Source organism: Benincasa hispida, chromosome 2, assembly GCF_027475165.1.
Source record: "Benincasa hispida cultivar pf3 chromosome 2, pf3_genome.v1.1, whole genome shotgun sequence".
In the NCBI taxonomy this organism is placed as follows: domain Eukaryota; kingdom Viridiplantae; phylum Streptophyta; class Magnoliopsida; order Cucurbitales; family Cucurbitaceae; genus Benincasa; species Benincasa hispida.
Genome location: NC_143479.1, coordinates 24,405,144 through 24,414,996, shown reverse-complemented (window position 1 = coordinate 24,414,996; position 9,853 = coordinate 24,405,144). Strand labels below are relative to the sequence as shown.

General features: G+C 40.7%; 1 non-coding gene across 1 annotated transcript; it reads left to right on the top strand.

Moving 5' to 3' along the window:
• The first annotated feature begins 8,701 nt into the window (after nucleotides 1–8,701).
• LOC150037750 (small nucleolar RNA R71) lies at nucleotides 8,702–8,805 on the top strand. The gene has a single exon (XR_016528049.1). It is a non-coding gene; the product is annotated as a small nucleolar RNA R71 (small nucleolar RNA).
• The last annotated feature ends 1,048 nt before the right edge of the window (nucleotides 8,806–9,853 follow it).

Below are 9,853 nucleotides of genomic sequence, written 5' to 3'. Positions count from 1 at the left end.
CGTCTGATTGGGGAGTTGGGAACTCCGCTACACAAGACGGAATTCACTCTTTCTCCGATTTAGGGGTAAGTAGATAAATTGCTCTCTTAAGGGCTTATTCCAGGACTTGAACAATATGACGCCACACCTTCTCTTGGCATGAGAAGGATTTACTCATAGTAGGACTATGATGTATTGTTCATTAGAAGAATTAGTGGTACTTAAAGAGTTAGATGTAATTACAGGGGCAAAACGGTAAATTTTTCCGACTGTACTTATGAGCGATTTGTGAAGGGTCATCGTACTGTTCATTGGTTATAGTGCAAAGAGTGCAGCTGTCGTTCTTTAGTGGAATGCCAACAGTTTACGGATGGTGGATATCGTGATTAAAGATTTTAGTCAATTATTCACGTAATGTTGAAGCTTCAAGCTAAGGTCCATAAAGTCCCCTTGGTAGCTCAATTGATTCATGTTGAGAATCAGTTTTTCGGTTAGTTTAAAATGTTCAAATTAACAAGAGGAAATTTGATTATATATGATATAATTAAATTGCATCAATTATATAAGATATAATTGACTTAATGTATTAGATACATTAAATGGAGGAATTATTATTAAATATTATAAGGGAGAAAAAGAACTATGATTTATATATTGCATGAGATGTGATATTAAAACTATAGATTATGAATATATAGATTATATTTGTAATTAAATCAATTATAGGATAACTGGTTACGGTTTTTTCTCCCATAACCAACTTAGTGGGAAGTTATGATTAGTTATGGTAATTAATGGATAAAATGAAAATTGTTTTCATTTTTTAGAGAATGTGATCATTAAGATTTTGAGAATCGTGTGATCAAAAGCGTTAGTTATACGATAGCTTGAGAGAATACACGATCGTTCAACGAGCGAGCTATACGATAGTCACTTGTCTTCTAAATGTTTAGAGTACATTGTCTATACGATAGACTAAATCTATCTCCCACTCACTCAATCGTCTATATGATCTGCCAAATTCCTCTTACCCTCTACTAAATCCTACAGAGCCTACAACTCCTAGATTTTCTTACCGAGAATACCAAGGTAGCCTTCTGATGGTGTCTTCTACTTGTTTGAGGAGATTGTTGTTCGAGTGTAGATTCGTTTGTGTTGGTGAACGATCGTGCAGTAAGTTCAAGGGAACGAGAAGAAATTTTCTTCAAGGTTAAGTTCTCTTAAATCTTAGTGTTTTCCATTCGAAGCATGCTGTAATTTAGAGTTTTGTATATATTGTTGTTTGATTATAAATGTGTATGTTCTATCACAATGGGGTTTGGAACAATCTCGCTTCCACTCATGGATCTCTTTGTTAAGAGTTCCTGCAATTGGTATCAGAGCCAGGTTTTTTATAGTCCAAATTCCATTGATGCATCGAATTACATTTACGATTTTGGTAGGTTTTATGTAGTCTGCAATTAAATGTTAGATGTAGTTGTGGATTTGAATCGATAGATGTTTCGGGATGGTTACCTCTGTTTTTTAAGCTTTCTTTACATTTCAAGTTCATTTGTAAGGGGCCCTGTGTTTTTGTGTATAATTTACAATGCTATCGAGTCTGGATTCAAAGTGTTTGAGTCTGTAAGAGTCGTTCGTGAAGAAGCTTCAGCACATTAAGATGTTGTTCTCATCGTGGAAGAAGACCAAGAGTTGGTCGCATCGTGTAGCCCGAGCTAAATGATCGTTTAGATTTAGCTACGTGATCATATAGAAAAGTTCTACCTAATCGTGTAGTATTTGCTAACGATCACATGGCTGATGCTGAACGATTGGCTAAAGTGTTTACTTGGTCATGTTGCATTGGCTACTCGATCATGTAGATGATGAGGTAAACAATTGTTGAGGTTTTAATTCTCATCGTATGGTAGGTGTCACACTAAACGATTGAGTCAGCTAGCATGCTTCATCACATAGCCCCTGGCTACTCAATCACTTGGTATACAATACTTGATGCTTGCTCTACGATCGATTAGACGATCATGCTTCACCGCATCGTTGTCGTCTACACGATCGTTTAGGCATGCGTTACACGATGTGCGCTGCATGATCACGTGGCCTTCATGCTTCATCGCATAGTCATAGGCACGCTGAAAAATGCTTGTCCTCAAGCATTCCATAAATAATTCTTTGTTATCTCCCTTGTCTTTAGTGTGCAGTGTTCACCTCTCATCATATTCACTTATAAGCTTGAGACTGGAGTTTGGAAAATGTAACGCCTGTTTATTCTTTTCTAAAAGGAAGAATGTTTTATTTCAGGTGCAGCAAGCTTTTCGTCAACAACTTCTTTCGTTTCTCAAAACATTCTCATTTTTTATAAACCAGCAATGCGTCAAATGCTTTTTTAAAATAGATGCCGGTTAAAAAGAAAAAGTATAAATTTTCGGTTACCCATGCGTTGTTCCAAGTGTCCCACTTTCGTTTTGGCTTGCTCCCACGGGTGTCATACGAGCATCTAACTACAGGTGAGAGCCCTTCACAACTAAACTCATATCTAGCATTCATGCATTTCAAGATACAACTTCTTTAAACTAGATAGAGAAGTTTTGGGACGCATTGGTCTAGGAGACTTAACTTCGTTTTGACTTGCCCCCACGGGTGTCATGCGAGCATTCAACTACAGCTAAGTGCCAGTTCCAATTTTTAACTCATGCCAATTTGAGGTTTTCTTTTTAGAGTAAGGACAGAGGAGTTGAGTTTAACATCTTTCTATTTTGTTTCCTTTCTTTTTTATGTACTCGATTAATGCGTCTTAACTCGGATTTCCCTCCTCTCCAAATTTGGAGATAAGCTAAATCCTCATTGCTAAAAGAGAAACAAAATTTCGAAAAGGCTTTGAGAGTTTTGAAAGGAGTTTTGATTTCAAGTTTGCATGCATTAGAAAGAAAACATGTAGACTTTTTAGAAAAGCTCAGGCTTTGTTGATTTTCCTAACGCCTACTCTGTACTTATAAATTTCATATTGCTAATATCATTGAGGTAAAACAACGCACAAGACTAGAAAAATAGCTAAAGAACAAAAAAAGTATGCTAATGGAATCAACGAACATAACAACCAAATACAAAAGATTAATATATAAAAGAAAGTACAAAGTAACCAACACCCCAAAACTTATTGTGTTGGCACGTCATCCCTACGTTCTTCTGTAGGGTCTTCATCCATGAAGCGCACAGGGTTCCTAAGATGAGCAGGTAGCGGTGGCAAGGCAAACATTCCGACCAAGACCTGATTAATATATTGTGTTGTGTAGACAAACTGGTCCTGCATTCTTCTTGTTTGCTGCCGCAAGTAATCCTTTAGAACCCTATTTTGATGTTGAAGAGTTTCAATGGACGTGGCCAGTGGTCTGAGTTGATCACTAATGAAAGTTTTCAACTCGTCAATATCCATGCGTGGTTGTGGCGGTGTTGACTCTTTAGTTCTTTCAACTGGGTCTTCAATATTTCCTGCATTACTTGACCCAAAGCCAGTTGGTTCAAAAATGATTGGAGGAGGTACAAAAGTTAGAATTGGAGCTGATAAGGGCGAAAGAGGGGGACTAGGGATTTCTTGATCTACATTGGTAGTCTCGTGCTGCGTTGGATCGAGAATCCCTTCTTGCGGGGCCAAACGTGAGTCTGGGAGAGGGATGTTTAGGTCTGTCCATGCTTCTTCATCAGTAAACGCATGCTCCGCTTCGTAATCTTCATTCTCTGAAGCTTCATCGTTGTGTTCAATCACCCGGACGTGTCTTCTTTTAGGAGCGTGTTTGGAGGGTCAAGGTCTGGCTGCTGCGTCCTTGTGAGGTAGGGCAGGCTGGTGCAATGAACTGCAAAGCAGACGCCTGATCAACTTGATATCCATTAGACCATCGATTTCTTCGTAATCATCTCCTAGAAGAATGCCCATGCATTCACACAGCGCACAAATCAACCAAGGGAAATAAAGTTTTCCTCATGGTTTGGCTTTAAGGGCTTTGATCTGGTCCTTATTATCCTCCCTACATCTAGAGGAATGCACTGCATGATACAGTAAGTGGCCAGGACACGTTCTCTTGATAATGTCTCATCATGCGTTGTAGGCATGATGCTTTTCTTAATCAAATAATACCACAAGTTTGCATCTGGTTTCAGATTCTTGGAAGCTAAGATTTTTACTCCATTTCTTGATGTTTGCCATTTGCTTCCAGGTTTGGCCACTACTCTTAACGCATCTTCTACTTGGCTTGGAGTCGGATGTTCCAAGATACGGTTTCCCTCTGTGTCTGGGTTACTTGTAATATTGAACACTTCATTAATTTTATCAGCTAAGAAGAGCACCAAAACACCATCAACGAATGTCGTACTTCTCTCCGTATCAAACTCACTACTATAAAATTGGCGGACAAGGTTGGGCCAAATTCTTGTATGCCCAACGTATAGTTGACCCCAGCCTATTGCTTCCACAGTTTCGATTATATATGGCGGAAATGGGTTGCGTTCGGGGAAGAAGCCCTTCTCGACAATAATGTCACTAAACTGACGCTTCCTCCCTTTGGTCTTTTTAGGTAACGCGTCAGTTACCTTGAGTTTGCCCACCTCGTGTGCTTTGGCTTCCCACGCCAGCTCCCTTAATTCATTTTCCAATTCTCTTTGGAGGGCTGACTTCCTTCACCCCTGCCTTGCGGGCTGGTATTGCTCCAATTCCTTTTCTAACACTATAGGCCTTGAGCAGCTCTCATGTGTTGCACCCTCAAGACCAGGTGCGGACTGCTCTTCTTCATCCTCCAAAATTAATTTTCTTTTTCTCATTCCTCTCTTTTCTTTCGATGGCCCTTCATTCGCATCAAATTGGCGAGGTTGCGACGTGTCGAGGCCACTTTCCCTTTCTTACTCTTCTTCTTCTTCTTCTTCTTCTTCTTCCAACTCTTCTTCAAGCATCATTGCATAGCGCTCCGCTTCATCGATTTCAAGTGATGCGTCGGTTGGGTCAGGACGCATCACTTGTTCCTCTTCTTGGCCCTGATTCAAACTTGCCAAGATCGCTTCGTAAACTTCTTGCTCGTCTCTCCGAGCCAATTTCGCAAGTTCTGCGATGTTTCGCTCTGACGCAGGACTATCAGAGCTGGGCCTGGGGGGAGTGATTGATGGGGTGCTGAATGGGGTATGTGGTGACCCGGGAGATGAAATGATAATGGGTGAACGCGGCGGAAGGGGTTAGTTAGCTCCTTCTGGTTCAATGGGGTAAATGGTGGCTAAGGGTTAGATGGATAATGGGGGAAGTGGATGCACTGTGGGCGATGGTACGTTGTGGAGATGAGTGGGAATAAGGTCATGCGTCGCACCCATTGGTGTAATATTTGGAATGAATGGTGGTGGGACGGGTGTTCGTTGCTATTGTGATTCGCGCTCGGAGTGTATTATATAAAATAAATTGGAAAAATAAGTTCTAAGTATGAATGATGCATTGATGCTTTGATACGTTTATGTATTTGTAACGCGTTGGTGCGTTATAGATGTGCAACAGAGCACACGACACTCCACTATTAACGTTCAAGTTTTCCTAAATCAAACTTAAGTATAAATCCAATTTAGGTTCCTGGTAAGTCCAAGGTCGAACTCAGAATTCAGGTTAAGCTAACGCAGACCTTGCATTGTAGCTGTTGTAGGGGTTTCCTAAAATATATGAAGAAATGTGTTATTTACATTAAGGTGTTGTGCTTGTGCAAGAAGATACAAAAGAGTTGAGTAGTGAATGATGGATCATGTGAAAATGGATTTTAATATAAGTGGTATACGTCAATCTAAGATAAATGTACACGAACCAGAATGTGATGTGGATGAGGTGGCTTGCTTATTTTTGTTTATGCGTTAAGACTCTTATCCGACACTTCTCAATGCGAATAACATAAAAAACCTATCTCTAGGATGCATGCGTCGAACACAGAATGCAATAAACACCAGTAAGTCTATCTTTAGATGTACTAGGCGTTCTACTTGATGCTGGCTTATTTACTCTTTCGAATAATCTAAGCAAGGATGCTTTTACCAATTGATCAAGTTGGCTTAGGCGTTTCAAATGAAGTTTTGCATAAAGTATAGATGCATTCAACATAAACAAGAAATAAACAATGGCAAAGTGTGATAGATCAAATATATGGATTTATAAACAAGCATATTATCTTTACAAAAGCAATATTTAATCAGATGAAATGAAAGCGATAAATGAGATGAAAGGAACTGAGTCAAGCCACAAAGTACAATCTCTTGTATCTCTTTGGTACAATTCTAATTGTGTATAATCACTTGTATAAGAATCAGACGAAGTGTCTTTCTCAAGCTCGGCTTCCTCCCCTCCTTGACCGGTGGTGATGGTTGTTCTCTACCCTTCTGTTCTTCTTGGCACTACAGCACAACTTTTAAAGATCTAAACTATGACTATGCTAATACTGAGAGTGAGAACTTGAAAATTTCTGTGTGTACCAAACTCTGGAGGGATTTCATCTATTTATAGGCGTTGGTCATCTCCAGCTTGGTGATGGACAGCATTAAAGTCCATGCCTTGGTCAGCCACCTGACACTCGAAAGCTTTTCAGACGCCGCCTGTTGTAGGTGCCCATACTTGCAAGTGGTGATTTGACACAAACAACCTGAATCAATAAATCTTCTTTGCATTGAATCCCTCCGATGCATGGTCCATGCGTTAAAACTTTGACTGTGACACTTCTTACTCATGTGTTAGCTTCTTGTTGAAATCCTGTAATATAACGCGTTAGTGCCGCAATATTTAGTGATAAACATTTTTTTGCATGAGTTTGCTAATGTTTGAGTAATTCCATGCGTTTTTTCTAAAAATGAGGAGATTTTATCATTAAAAATCTTAGTTGTTCCAACTTAAGAGACAAAATAACTTGTATTTCTATAAGTTATCAACGGGCTTTGTGTAAAGTTTCTTGGCAGCTGCAGAGGAAGAAAGACGTTGCTACCTCGGTTTGGTGGGAGTTTTAGGTTTAGGTTTTGCGGTGGTCTTGGGTTTTTGGTGGGTTTTAGAGTATTTCGAGTTTGTGGTGGTTTCGATGGGTTTCGACCGAGATGGTCGCTGGGATGCAGAGGAAGGCCCGTCGTGTGAAGGCTTGGTTGGAACGAGGGTTTTTTAAGTTCGGCGAGGGTTTGGAGGGGGCGACATTGAAACAGAGGAAGATGAGAAGGAACATACTGGCGACATGCCTCCATAGCTCATTGATTGGTTTTGCCTGTCGGATGCTGAAGACGTTGTTGTTGAAGGCTGACCAGCGCGGACTTGATTGAAGGGCAGTGGAGGCTTCGGGCGCTAGGGTTTTTGTTCGAAGAAAGATTTGAAGGAGATGAAAGAAGAGAGAAGATCGAAGGGTTGCCTTTTATAGGTCAATGGGAGAGAGGATGGTGACGTCAGGCAGCGCCTGACATCTGCATTTATTAAGAAGACGAATGGACGTGCTTAGCGTTTCTAGGTAATCGAGTGTTTTGTGTTTTTGAGATGCGTCCTTTCGATTTGGGCCATGCGTTGGCTTAAGTCCAATGCGTCAGTTTATTCCCATCCTAAGCTTCTTCCGATTATACCAACTTTTTTTTATTTAAATCAAATAAAACTCTTAAATAAGAAAGCAATAACATTCATCAATCAACTTAAAACGTAAATCAGACAAGCAAACAATGAGTAAACACAAACGCAGTGATAAAATACATAATGCAAAAGAAATGAAGATAGAAGAAGCGTCTCTAGAATATATGTCGATGTGAATGCAGGGATGCTTCGATGCAAGCCTCAGTTGGCTTCACATAATACGAGGGATGACTTTTGTCATTCTACACCATCTTTAAAGTAGGGCTTCACTCCTTGCCCATTTACCTTGAACGTATTTGTGCCATCCTCCCATGTCAACTCTACTGCTCTTTTGGTATTTCCTGGGGTTTCCATGCTGCTGGGCAAGACTCCAGGCTGCCGATTCTTCAACTCACTCACAATCTGCCCCACTTGTATCTCCAGAGTTTTGATAGAAGACTCCTGGCTTTTTAGCAATGCGTCGTTCTGGGCGATATACTCCTTTAAGAGGTTTTCAAGTGGAGATGTTGAACTCGACGCATGACCTTCTCTATTAAAGGGTTGTTAGTGCGGATGCTACATCTGCTGGAATCTAAGCGGTGGTTCTTGCCTCTACTGCTGGTTTACCCCTAAGTGGTGTGGCTCCTATTGATTACCTGCCCAAGAGAAATTTGGATGGTTCCTCCATCCGGGATTATATGTGTTTGAGAATGGGTTATTTTTAATGAAGCATATCGATTGCGAATTTTGTGGGCAATCAGAGTAGGATGGGGATCTCCATAGCCCACACAACTAACCATGGGTTGTATGAATGTTTCTACCTGATTTATCTTTTGCGGGTTTGATACGTTCCCTAGTGACATATTCTGCAAAAGGTTTGTCATAGTAGCCACTTATGCAGAGAGCGTGGCTATTGCATTAGAGTCGATAGAATTCACATTCTGAGATCGCCTCTTCCTTTCTGCTCTTGCATCGTAAGTGTCATCCATCCATTCCATATTATGCTTGGCTTTGCGGTCCAATATTTCCTTAGCTTCACTATAATATTTTTCCATGATACCGCCAGCTGCAGCTGCATCGGCTACCATTTGAGACGCTCTGTTTAATCCGCCATAGAAAGTCTCCATCTGGATGATTAACGGTAATCCATGATTGGGGAAATTCTTGACTAATCCCTTAAAACGCTCCCATGCGGCGCTCAAGGTTTTAGCTTATTCCTGTTCGAAGTTCATGATCTCTCTCCGCCTCCTTGCATTTGTGGTAGGTGGGAAGTATTTCTGCATGAATTTCTCCACCAACTTTTCCCAGGTCGTGATCTCTCCAGGCTCCAAAGAATTTACCCATTGCTTTGCGTCGTCACGTAGAGAATGTGGGAATAAAGATAGCCTGATAACTTCTGGGGTGATTCCAAGAATCACAAACGAGTTGTACGTCTCCAGGAAACGTTTCATGTGGGCGTGAGGGTCTTTTCCCCGAGCACCCCCAAATTGTCCAACTGTTTGGAGCATTTGTAACATCACAGATTTCATCTCAAATCTTATCCCATCTGGCATTGGGTATATGATCTCTAGTGAGAAATCATACAACCCAGGAGACGTATATTCCTGCATGGGACGCATACTACTGTTTGCAATTATGATAGGATTTTACGCAGCGTGGGCTAGCTGTTAAGCTAAGTTTTGATTCGCTTGTTCGTCCGCCATTTGTTATTGCCTGGTTTGTTGTCTGAGCAGTTGTTGCCTTAACCTACGGTGATGATTAGATCGATTTCTTCGTCGGAAGGTCCTTTCAACTTCGGGTTCGTATACAAGTTCAGGAGTGCTCTCCCTGCTCATAAACGTTTACAAGCTTCGGCTTAGCTCGTAATACTCCCTCAGCTGAAGTTTTCCTACAAATGATACAAGCAAAGTCTCTAGTTAGTTTTATTGTTGAATCCCCAGCAACGACGCCAAAAACTTGTTCGTTGATTTCGTGATTCGAGCTTAGGAGTGTATTGTATAAAGTAATTGAAAAAAAAAGTGCAAATACGAATGATGCATTGATGCATTTATGATGCGTTAGTAACGCGTCGATGCATTAGTGATGTGTAACAAGACGCATGACACTCCTCTATTGACGTTCAAGTTTTCCTGAATCAGATCTAAGTATAAATCCAACTCAGGTTTCTGGTAAGTCTAGGGTCGAACTCAGGGATTCAGATTAAAGCTAACGCAGACCTTGCATTGTAACTGTTGTAGAGATATCCTAAGTGTATGTAGAAATGAGTTATTTACACTAAGCTGCTGTGTGTGTGTG